This window comes from Panthera uncia, assembly GCF_023721935.1.
Source record: "Panthera uncia isolate 11264 chromosome B3 unlocalized genomic scaffold, Puncia_PCG_1.0 HiC_scaffold_1, whole genome shotgun sequence".
Classification (NCBI taxonomy): Eukaryota; Metazoa; Chordata; class Mammalia; order Carnivora; family Felidae; genus Panthera; species Panthera uncia.
Window position 1 is genome coordinate 9,425,697 of NW_026057582.1, and position 10,628 is coordinate 9,436,324.

The window sequence follows — 10,628 nt, forward strand, 5'->3', positions numbered from 1 at the left end:
TTTACAGACGAGGAAGTTAAGGATCAAGAAAGTGAAATACTTTTAACAACATTTGGTTTTAGAAAGTAATCATCTTTGCCCAAGTGAGTCTTAATACTATAATTAGACATGTTTCTTTCCCCTAATGCTGATTCTGGTGAGAGACAGTCAGAAGCCATCAATTTCAGATGAATCTTGCAATGGCTGTTCTATATCTTCCTTAGACCTCAGGCTTCCATGGCCTGGCCTGCCCTGCACCCCTCCTCCTTCACTGCTGTCCCTAGGTCTTGTCCTCTGTCCCATAGGAGAGGGGTGAGCCTGCAGAGGGATCCAGGAAGAGCTCTGACTTCTACCCTTCCTTCAACGCTCCATTAGTCTAGAACATTCTAGACTAGTAGGACAGAAGTGGGTGGCATCATTCTAGCCTGAGCCATAAGACATCCTGGAACTCTATCAACCTCTATGTCTCTTTGTCCGTCATTCGCCCTGCCCTTGGACTCCCTATAAACAGGGATCTTCCTTTTTTCTTTTCTCTTTTCTTTTCTTTTCTTTTCTTTTCTTTTCTTTTCTTTTCTTTCTTTTAAACGATCTGCATCTGTCTAGTCTGGAGTGGTGTGGTGTCCACGTCAAGTGACGGGAGAGAGGGATTGCAGGAGGAGTAGGGTCTCAGACATTCTTCCCCCAGAAACACCTGGGGGGAAGCCAGGACAAGTAGAGGGTGCAGGGGGTGCGTGGGCGGGGGAGGAAGGCCCAGAAGGGGGCTCCCAGCTCCTGGGGAGGACGCAAGGTGGCAAAAGAGAAATCTTCCCCGTCTAGGGCTCCCACACTGGAGGATCCTGCAAAGCGCTTCAGCCTTGGCCCAGGTCGCGGGAAACAAGCATAGTAAACGTCTGGAGTGAAGAGGCAAATGTCAGGATGGTCTAATTCTATATCGTCCACCCACCTTTTTCTGCATTCCCCGGCCAGCTGTGAGGCTTCGACTTTTGTCTTAACCTGGCTGCTGGAGTCAGGGAGGGCCAGATAGTGTCAAAGGAGAGAAGGCCCTGGGCCTTCAAGAGCCGCCCTTGGGCCTTGTAATTATCTTTGGCGGAAATTCGGATCCCAGTGTTGGAATGTGGTGTATATGCATGTTGAGAGGGGTAAGGCATAGGGCAAGTGACTGCGTGAGCGGCCTGTAGCCTGTACCACACCTTTGCCCCCAAATGAAGGTGTTCTCCCCCATTTGACAGTTGAGCAAACTGAGGCACAGAGTTAACACAAAGGGCCAAAATGAGAATGGTCATCTTTAAGGGACAAGGCTCTTAACAGTTTCCGTAAATCAGGCTGCCTCGCAGAACTGAGTGTTCTTTTTGGTGGTGATACAACCGTGGGTAAAAGTTCACCAACAGCAAATGATGCAGGAGTGGATGCACTTGCCCCTGGGGCACATAGGAATTAACGTGCCCTAAAGTGCCAGAAAGATTCTGGGAAAGAAGAATAATGACAATTAAAACCCCTCAGAGGAGGTCTAGCGCTTTTCAGGGCAAAGGCCTTCCACAAACATCTCTGGCCCTCAGGGGGTGAGGACCCATTTGGCAGATGGGCAGTAGACGCCCAGAGAGACTAAATGCCTTGCCTGGGACACACAGTAAATGGCACAGCCAGCCCTTAAAACCCCAGACCTGAGCGCACACTCCCACACACCTCTTGGGATGGTAGCAAGGTATGAGGTTATGGCTTCCAGCTGCCAAGGTCACCTGGGCCAAGGAGGGCCCTGGCTGCAGGCAGCTGACGAGGAAAAGGGAGCGTGGGGGGTGGGGGAGGGGGTGCAGAAATGGGATTCTCAAGTCCTGGATATACCGCACGCAGGGTATGTTCTCACTGTTTTTGCAGTGAGCTGGGCATGGGTGATGGGGGGGGGAAAGGACTTGAAAACCATCGCTTCATAAACGGCACCCCTGGAGTGTAGATCTCCATGACGGTTCTTGAATCAAGTTGCCTTTTGCTGACTTTTGAACTTTGAGCTCCTGTCTTAAGCCTTGGCGTGAAGGATGTCATTTTAATGGGTATGTGTGAGATGCAGGCTGGTTGTTTTCTTTCCCGTCTCTTTGTGTTGGGGGTGGTGGGGATTGGAGGCCGGGAGGTAGAGGTCGTGGGGCGCTCTTTCTGAATTGTATGGGGTTGTAAGCGACTCAAGGAAAAGTATTCACTCACCAAGACCCTCAGCCAGAGCTCCCCGGTCAGGTCCCTCAAATTCACTTTCCCTTGTTCATTGCACATTGCAATGAACCTCCACCTTCAGGGAGACACAGTCCCGGCCTGGGGAGGGCAGGGTAACTTGAGCGCGCACTTGGGTGGGGCCATGTGTTCCCCAATTGGGAGTGATCCGGAAGAATTTCCTTCCTCACCCGCACCTGCACAATGGGCTTGAGTGGAGGATTAGAGATAATGTAAGAACCCAACAGAGTGTCTGACACATTTATTATTGAGTGCTTTGAAAAACACCCTCAGATTGGCTGGATAAGGCCCTGCATAAGTAGGTTGGAATTAGGAATTAAGGAATACACCTTGTTTTTAATTATTGCCGGTTTAGGAGTTTATGGGTGACCGCAGGACACAGACTGTAATGAAATTAAATGTGACTGCCATGGATTTAAGACAAGGAAGCATCTGATAAGGTATAATAGGTTGTATTCCCCCTAAGAGGTTTAGGACAAGGAGATTTAGAGTGAAGGCGAGAATCTGGCCTCAGTTTGGATCCCGTTTCCAAGTTTTATGAAAAGACCTTGAAGTTTTTCAAAAGTAAGATGAAAACAAAATGCAGCAGCCTGTGCAAAGCTCCTTGAAAGTTCTGGAAGAAATAGAGCCAGCTGGGTCTTTTGATTGCGGAAGCTTCTCGGTTGTTGGGGGGGGGGGGGACACGGTGTGTCCCTGAGGCCTGTCCCCAGAGCCGTGTGACAACATACAAGACCAGACCTGTGGCTTAGTTTTAAATCCGGGTGGGGGTGGGGAGGGGTGAAGCGCCATTGTCTTTGCAATCCAAATGACCCACGAAATAAACAGGATGAATTATGGCATGTTGTGGTATTTTTAAGTGGGTCTATAATTTTTGGATCCCAGCAGCCCTCATTTGTTCCCAAGTGTCCAGCCCTAGGAAGCATCAGTGAAGAGAGATCTTAAGAATCCCTCTCGCAAACCCTCCCCTCTCCCTTCAAAGTTCATTCCGCTCATACCTTCTGTTTCCCTAAGTCTGAGGTCCTCTGGAGTCGGCTGACCAAGTCGTGCACCCGGGTCCAGCCGAGGGAGCTGCATTTTGCCGAGCATTTGTACTCCCCTCCTTAACCTGAGCTGATTTAGAGAAGCTGTAATTAGTGAGATAATTTTAGCTGTGATGGACAGAGTTCAGAAATGTCCATGTCATTTCCTCCCTGACCTGCCAGTTGTGCGGTACTGAGCCCAGGAACGGTTTCCACCCTGTTGCGTTATCGGGGAGGGTGACCGCAGAAAATGCCAGCACAGGTTAAGGAGACGAACTCTCTTTGGTAACTGAGTTAAGGCTGAAATCCTGCCCGGGCGTGAACATTCTTTCCTTCGGCTATTGCTGTGTTTCCGGTGCTCAGAACTAACACATGGTAACTTGTTTAAAAACCTTTCTGGGGGGGAGGGGAGGGGGAGAGACAGAAATCTCTCAAAAGTAAGGATTTTTCGGGGGAAAAAACCCTGTGATGTCCAGCAGCCTGCAGCGAGGACTACAGCATACCACAGGTGCACGTGGTGAAGAATTGATACGCGGGCAAGGGCATCCGGCCAGACAGGGTGAGCTTGTGTCTCGGGAGGGCCCCGCACCAGCCAGGTAGCGGCTCACCGCAGGACAGCCTCGGGGCCAGTGTGGTCTGAATCACACCCGCCAGTGTTTGACCAGCCGGCCTCGCTGTGACTGTGTCTGCTTTCATCGTGTCCCAAACAAATTATTGACATCACCCGGCAAGGACCAGAGGCGCTTCTTTCCAGATGGAGTATGGTTAATCCTCCTTTGAAAATCCTCAAAGTGCTAACTATGGGACCAGAGAACTAAAACTGCCCTTCTCCAAGAAACCGGGAGGCCCAGAGCATTTGGAAAGCCCCCTCTGCGAGAAAGACTCAGAACTCTGTGAAGTCGGAATCCCAGCTGGCTGTTTCATCTGAAGATGTTCCGACTCAGGCCAGATGGCTGGGACATTAGGGGGTGCGCATGTTCAACGTTGTTTTGTATTTGAGGAATAAATATTTGAAATCCGAAACCAAGTGAATCACTTTCTACTGAAGTGGGCAGGGCCGGAAAGTCGTGTGTGCCCGTTGATGTCCCCTGCTGTCCCGAACATAACCCCAGCATGCGTGATTCCTGCCACACTCAGAACCTTCAAAGGAGGGTGTCCCCCCTGGGCTGGTGCAGGACGCCGGGAGCGTGGTGGCGTTTCTTCCTCTACCTTAGGGTTGCTGTTTCTGTTTCACGCCTGCTTCTGTGCCCAGACTCCCGAGGTGCTTGGGTGAACGTGGAGAGACCCCCACCCCCGTCCCTTTGTCCCCCGCTGGATGAAACCCCTTGGTTTATGTTCCACTTTTGGCCCGTGCGGTAGCTGGTCTCTGATACAAAAGGGAACAGATGAAAACTTAACCCTTTTCCTGACTGTTAATTAAAACTGAAAAGATCGTAGGTCTTTATGGTTTATTTTTGTCTTTATAGAAGACGTGTGTGTGTGTGTGTGTGTGTGTGTGTGTGTGTGTGTAGCGTTTCTTTCTTTTTTTTTTTTTTTTACAGAAGAGAGATTATTTTTTGCAACTCCCAGGGGGTGTTGTAAAAAAATGTATCTTATGTTAGTTTCGGGATTGACAGTTTCTTCATCATTTTCCAGGGCATGTCTTTATCTAATCCCTTCTAAGCCTTAGGAGTCAGGGGGGAGGTGGTTACCGTCATCTTGTTACATAATAGCAGCTACTTCGACAGCTTTTGCCCTGGGTCTGGCCTGCCTTGTTCTGCTTTTGTCATCTGTACTCAATTAATCCCATCCAGGCCCCTGCGAAGTTGGAATTATTGTCACCGTAAAGCACAAGGTGAAATGACGTGTCTATTCAAGGAAGTTTGAATCTTAGACCCCAAGTGCAGTTCTCTGTCTACACTGCCAGACTTTCTTAATAAGGACCAGCCAGGAGGGCTGGGTTCGAATCTCTGCCTGGTCACCAGCAGGCAGTGTCACCTTGAAGCTTCAGCCCCCTCCTTTCCAAAATGGGGGGATTATCATTTCTTGCAGCACGTGAAAGACACCTGCGGGTTTTGCAAATGACGGTGATGAATCACAGTCGATATATCAATGCGGTAGTCATTGTCCTAAGCATATAATCAAACAACATGTTTATGGAAGGCCTTCAGCAAAACAGTAGTAATGATGCCTCTCCCTTCAGGCCACAAATACTAAGAGGGTGCCCAGTCTCTGCTCAGTGCTGTGTCCTCCTAGAGCGTGCTTGCTATGGGAAGAGACGGTCACCCACCAAATACGTTGTAATTTCGGACGGTGCCAGGCAAGATGAAAACCGAGTCTGCTGAGGAGAAGAAAGGGTGCTAGGGGCTGGGGCAGGATTTGGGAGATTTTACAGCAGGGTCTGAGGTCTGAGTGGTGAGGGGATGAAATGCCATCTCAAGTAGTCCTCCAGAGCAGGGGTGGGCAGGCTGCAGCCCGAGGGCCAGTCTGGCCCCCTGCCTGTTTTGTCAATAAAGTTTTATTGGAACACAGCTGTGCCTGGTTCATTTGTGTATTGTCTGCGGTTGCTTTCCCTTGTAAAGGCAGAGTTGAGTAGTTGCAGTAGAAGCTATAGGGCCCGCAAAAATTGAAACTATCTGCTGTCGGGTCTTTCACAGAGTAACTTTGGTGACCCCTGGTCCGAAGTTTCGAGTTTAAACCAAAGATGAAGACTTTGGCTAATAAGGGATGGGGTGAGAATTTGTACCGGTTTGCCTAATGCTTCATTTCCTTTCTCTGTGGTTTCAGCACAGTGTCAGGCCCCTGTGATGGGACTGGGGGCCAGAGGGTCGGCTAGAAGGCGGGTCTCGTAGGACACAATATGGCGCCTGAGGCCTGGCATCCATCAGGCCTGCTGCTTTCTCGGTGACGTGCAAGAAATAACTTTAGAACATTGGGAAACAGGGTGTCAAGAAGTGTAAAGTCAGGTGGCATTGACAAGGAAACCAAGAGGGAAGATCGCCGCAACCACAGAAGGCTTCCTGGAGGAAGTGTTCGTTGCAGGGGAGTTAGCATGTGGCCAGGCAGAGCCAAAGCACCAAGACAGGCAGGTATGGTGGCAGCAGGGAGACCAGAGAGGAGGCTGACCGGCCCTCCCATGCCAACATCTCCGTGTACGAGCTAGCTCCCTCCACTCCCCCAACGCTTGCCAAGCCCCTGCTGAGTGCCAGACAGGTTTTCCGGGTGAGTCATGTCACAGACGTGAAGGGAGCGGTGTCTGTCCTCAGGCATGGGACTCCGGCTGCTCCAATACTAAAGGACTGGTGCAGGGGTGGGGTGGGGGCCCACGGAATTCTGTGGTTGGGCAGGGGCAGGGTCCTAGAAGCTTCTGAGAGTGGATCATTGGAGCCACATCTTTGAGGCACATGGTGATGCATGGGCGGGGGGGCGGGGAGAGCCTTCGGGAGGAGGGGCCAGCTGGGTGGGGAGGTAGGGGTGGAGGTGAACCAGCAGGGAAGGGTTTGGCAGGGCAGAGCCTGGAAGACATTGAAGGCGGCAGCAGCTTGGTGGGTATCTAGTCGGGCGTGTGCAGTGCCCAGGTCACTGTTGTAAAACCAACCTGCAGAATAGGTTTCCCTGCCCTCCCAGATGTTGCAAGATAGCCAGAGAGATGGCCAGGGTCATGCTAACAGGCGAATGATTCACGTCCACTGCCGGCCGCGGGGGGCGGGGGGGGGGGCGTGTCTCCTCAGCCTCTGCCCGGCACCCTCTCCATCTTCTATCGGAGGAGAGAAAAACATCTCACTGGGAGCCTTCTGCAGAGAAGGGCTTTTTGTTTTGTTTTGTTTTGGAAGGGATTTTAAAATACAGTGATTTGTGGTGGGTAGTTGAGTTCATCAAAGTGATTTTTCCAGATGCTGTAATTTTTGGGCAGTGGACACGTCAAGGCTCCCCCATCTCCCCCCTCCTCCCCTACGCTCCAAGTCCCTCTCCAGCCTCAGGCACCAATCCCACCCCACGGGAACTGTCCCAGGCGCACATGCAGCATCTTACAGAACCTTCTTCACAGCCATTAACTCTGTCTCTATAGCAACCATGGGATGTGGGCACGCGGGGTCTGTTCTTCCCATTTTACAGAGGAGGAACAGGTTCAAAGACACCAAGCCGCTTTCCTAAGATCATACAGCCAGGAAGAGAAGAGCAGAAGAGCAGAAGTCTCCAGCTCTGGAACTTTCCATTTATATCTGGCCCTGTCTGCTCTTGCGATCGCAGCTGCTCTTCCCGGGTGTGGCGGCATGTTGGTTTCAGCAGGAAGTGAGGCCCAAACTTGTGTCCTTCCTGGTAGCTAAATCCTCCAAATGCTGCTTCCTCCGGGCAGCCTTCTTGGATCACTCTTGGCTTTCTCACGCCTCAGAGACTTGGGCCTGATCTCTTGTGCATTCCAAGAGTTTATAAAGACCCTCGGATGTACTTAGACTTCCGGCTGTCATGATGTTCCCCACCCAAAATAAATCAGGCTTTGCGTTTGCCAGTGACCGTGAGATTCTAATGCTTCAGAGAACAGATTTGCCCCAAATCTGTTGCTCCTACCCTCCCCCACCGCTGTACAGATGTCCATGGCATCGACGGAGAATCGCGCCCTTTCCATATCAAGAGGGATCATCTTCCTCCCAAAACCTCTGGCAAAAGGTGAGCCTGGGGGGAGTTCGATTAACTCACTGGCACAGATTTATTTTTTAAGCTGTTCCAGCTCAGGGAATGGACCCAGGGCAGCTTTGATAACGGAGACAGTGAGTGTTGCAAGGCCTTTGCGGTCCGAGTGATCTTTGCTTGCAGCTTCTGCCTGGGCTAAGTGCCCTCACAAGTGGGAGGGGGGTAGCTGTAAGGCTGTGAGTGAGAACAGGGTGACGGGGATGGGGCCGCAGGGATCGGCGCATCGGAGGGCTGGGGGGTGGAGAGCCGTCTTGAGCAGACCAAGCTTTCTTCTGGCTAAGGCAGCCCAGGAACAGCTTAGCTACTGGACTCTGCCTGCCAGCCTGAGCTCCCCGGGCCCAGGGGAAGGGCTCCGTCTGGGTGGGTGGGATCCTCACCCATCTCTGGGCACTGCAGCAGGGTGGGGGGTCCTTGGGGCTGCCTGTCTGAGCACAAGGCCAGAGGACAGGAAGGATTTTCCTCCACTTGACGTGCTTCTCTTCCCGGGAGCTTTGTGGGCAAGTCCGGCCCGGAGAGCAGAGCTGGGCGCAGGGTGACAGAGGTCAGGAGAACGTCTTTGTCTGTGTTCCTGTGACCTGGGCCCTGGAAGCTCCAGCCCCAGGCTTCCTCCTTCCTCTCTGTCACTGCTCAGTATTACAAAGGCAGGCTTCGAAATCCGGCTGAGCACGGGGGTGGGGAGGAATGGGGTGGAGAGAGAGCAGGATCAGCGGTCAGCGGTCGGAAGTTAGGCCTCTGCCACTTCTGGTTCCGGGGAACGTGGCCTCAGTTTCCCCATCTGTTAGGGGTAGTCATCAGTCCTGCCTTATCCACCTGCCAGGGTTGTCGAGAGGGTCACACGATTTGATGAAAGCACACGCTCTGTGTGATGGGTCCTGTGACCACGTGTTGATCCAAGTCCCTGGTGGCAGACCCCGTGTAGAGCCTGGTGCGGGGCTTGTGCTCAGCGAACTGTGACATCACGACCTGAGCCGAGATCAAGAGGGGGGCGCTTAACCGACGGAACCACCCAGGCGCTCCGAGCATAAGGACTTTTAGATTGTACCTGGCAGTGTCCCTGTCAGCACCGACGCTCTTTACCTCTCTTCTTTGGCCTCTGTCACATCCATCTTGCCTCTTAGAATGATGGAGGAATCCGGTCTGGTCACTGGTCCGGCCAGAGACCTAAGGCCCCTGCCATGTGTTAGGGGCTCCCTTGGAACGCAGGCCCCAGAGCTGACTGACTCGTAGAAGCATTTGTGGGACATTTAGTTTGTGCCCTTTGGGGAAAGCTTAGGGCCTCCCCAGGTATTGGACCCCGTTTGTCTTTTCCTGTAGTGGGCTACATTGTGTTCCCCAAAAGGTACGTCCATGCCCTAAGCCCCGGAACTGGTGAATGTTGACCCTATTTGGAAAAAGGGTCTTTGTAGATGTAATTAAGTTAAAGATCTCAAGATGAAATCATCCTGGATTTAGGGTGGGCACTAAATCCGATGATTGGTATTCTTCTAAGAGAAGGAGAGAAAATCCACCAGGGAGAAGGCCCTGTGGAATGGTACTCTCACAAGCCAAGGAATACCCAGAGCCACCCAGAGCTGGAAGAGACAAGGAGGGGTTCTCCTCGAGAACCTTAGAGGTACCATGACCCTGCCAACCCTTAAACTGTGGACTTCTGGTCTCCAGAACTGTAAGACAAAAGAAGTTTCTGTTGTTTCAAGCTACCAAGTTTGGTGAATTTCTTGTAGCAGCCCTAGGAAATGGATACACCTGCTCGGCCCTGAAACGATGTTCTCTAAATCTGACGCATCCTACATTTGTTTATAATGACATTTAATTAAGGTGACTGGGACTTTTTCTTTCCTACCCCACAGCTACTGTTTCCACATTGCATTGCATTTTAGGATCTGTGAAAAGGCAGCAAGGAAAAACCTGATGACTCTTTTGAACTTAGGAAATTTCCATTATTTTCCTTCTGGAAACATTATAGGGTGACATTTACAGGAACACCATCTAAAACTTTGCAGCTCCGAGAGTTGGGTGTGTGGCCTCCGAGAGAGGAGGAGAAGAGAGGCCAGTGACCAGGCAGGCTGGGTTGGTCCTGCCCCCAGACTTAACTCACTGTTTCCCCACCTTTGGGCATCTGTCCATGTGGTTCCCTCTGTCAGGGATGCCTCTTCTCCCCATGGTCCTGCACCTGAAATCCCATCAGTCTTCCAGAACTGCTCGGGGAACAGGAAGCAAGGAAGTGATCCCTGGCCTCTGGTTCAGAGGCTATGAGTTCTAGTCCTGTGTTTGAGCTTGGAAAAGATTCCTGCCTCTCTGGACTACAGTTTCCCCTTCTGTAAATTTAGTTGAGCTCAAAGGGCATTTACTAAGCACCTACTCTGTGTCAGGCAGGGTGTTAGATGGTGGGGATTAAAGAGGGTACAGACTATAAAAAAAAAAAAAAGGTGGGGGGTGGGGGAGCCCGGGTGGTTCAGTCGGTTAAACGTCTGACTCTTGAGGTCGGCTCAAGTCATGATCTCACGGTTCATGAGTTTCAACACCACGTCGGGCTCTGAACTGTCAGCCGAGCCTGCTTGGGATTCTCTCTCCCTCCTTTTATGCGCCTCCCCCATCAAAATAAAGAAACTTAAAAAAAAAAATGTACAGACTAGTAATAGAGTTATTACTTCTAATTTTAGGAGCTGGGCGAGATCTGCAGAATGAATGAGGAAGTGAGTGAATAAATGAGTGCGTGCCTCTCACCATGGGTTTGTGGTTGTC